The sequence below is a fragment of the Aplysia californica genome, unplaced genomic scaffold (genome assembly GCF_000002075.1).
Source record: "Aplysia californica isolate F4 #8 unplaced genomic scaffold, AplCal3.0 scaffold00132, whole genome shotgun sequence".
Lineage (NCBI taxonomy): Eukaryota > Metazoa > Mollusca > Gastropoda > Aplysiida > Aplysiidae > Aplysia > Aplysia californica.
The window spans coordinates 248,556-249,830 of record NW_004797402.1 but is presented as its reverse complement, the minus strand read 5'-3'; the positions used below and the strand labels follow the sequence as shown (position 1 = coordinate 249,830).

Sequence of the window (1,275 nt, the reverse complement as noted above, 5' to 3'; positions counted from 1 at the left end):
CCCCCCCCTGCTCAAGTAGGTTGAACCTATTTAGTTTTCATTGAAGTCCACCGGCCCTGCGAGGCCAAGAGGCCCACCTTTGTAATGGTTTGTCTGTCATCCCCTTTCTTTACACTAATTGACTGTTATTGTGTCGCTGAGCTTCTCTTTACTCGAACAAAACTAAAAATCAATCCAAGATTTTTTGTCTTCGTGCAGGGATATGTCAAACATAGTTTAAGTAATGGGTGGCTGGAGGGCGCCGCTAGTAAGTCTTACTTCTCTACTCTGTTATTTCCCAGCACTAATTGACCGCTTTTGTGTCGATTTACTTCCTTTTACTCTAACAAAACAAGCATAGTCCAAGATCTTCTGACTTTCTGCAGGGATGTGTCCAACACACAACTTACGTTCGTCCAAACAAGCAGAGTGGTGTGAGTGGTTGGCGGGCGCTCTGGTGTGGTCTGCTCTTTCTTGCCTGTCGATCATCTATTGTCCTTATCTCTCCTTCTCCTTTTTTGTGTTTGTTACTCTCTTGTAACTCCTCCAGTTTTCGGTACTTATATGACCTAAATGTGTTGCAAGTACATTAAACTTTTACTTTTTAAAAAAGCCTAAGTTGCGGGTGGTTGGAGGATGCCACTGGTAGCGCCTACTTCTTTACTTTTCCTCTGTTGTTTCTGATTTTCTGTCAGTCTTACCTTTTCCCAGCACTAAGACCGTCTTTTTGTCGATATGCTTGTCTTTACTCAAGCAAACTAGCAGGAGAGAGAGAGAGAGAGAGAGAGAGAGAGAGAGAGAGAGAGAGAGAGAGATTAACTTGGTCTGGTCCATTGGTCCAAACAAATAGGGTTGAAACAGTCCGCCTCACTAATAATGAAAATTTAATGTACAGGAGTGAGCATTTACGGTCGTTCCAGGCATTAATCGTCCCCGTGTGCCCCCAGTGACTCTTCACCGCGACCACCCACGTCCTCTACCTGTCACAGACTCCACTCAGACCTCCAGGATTTTGCTACCTCAGAATTACCAAGTTCCATCCGCTCAGTACCTAGTTTGGAGAAATGAGTTACACAATTTGTCAAGTTTTTTTCGAATGCAACTCTTTGCATATCTTGATAACGACTCCGAATATTCTTACTATTTTGATAGAACAGATACAGCATTCGCTTTCTGACTTCGTCGTGGTCATAGTAACTTAAAACGACCAAAAATGTCCGATAGAGCTTTGTAATTCTCAGGTAGTGATTTGTCCCCACCAGAAAACGTCCCCTCATTTGAGACTTCCCCGCCCCA

The 1,275-nt window shown here is 43.7% G+C and overlaps 1 protein-coding gene and 1 long non-coding RNA gene across 2 annotated transcripts in view; both read left to right on the top strand.

Moving 5' to 3' along the window:
- LOC101845088 (unconventional myosin-XVIIIa) overlaps positions 1–1,275 on the top strand; it is a gene marked incomplete in the record, with an annotated part of 129,989 nt that overhangs the window by 30,227 nt on the left and 98,487 nt on the right.
- Positions 1–1,275, top strand: part of LOC118477540 — a 30,642-nt gene that overhangs the window by 14,012 nt on the left and 15,355 nt on the right. The window lies entirely within an intron of this gene.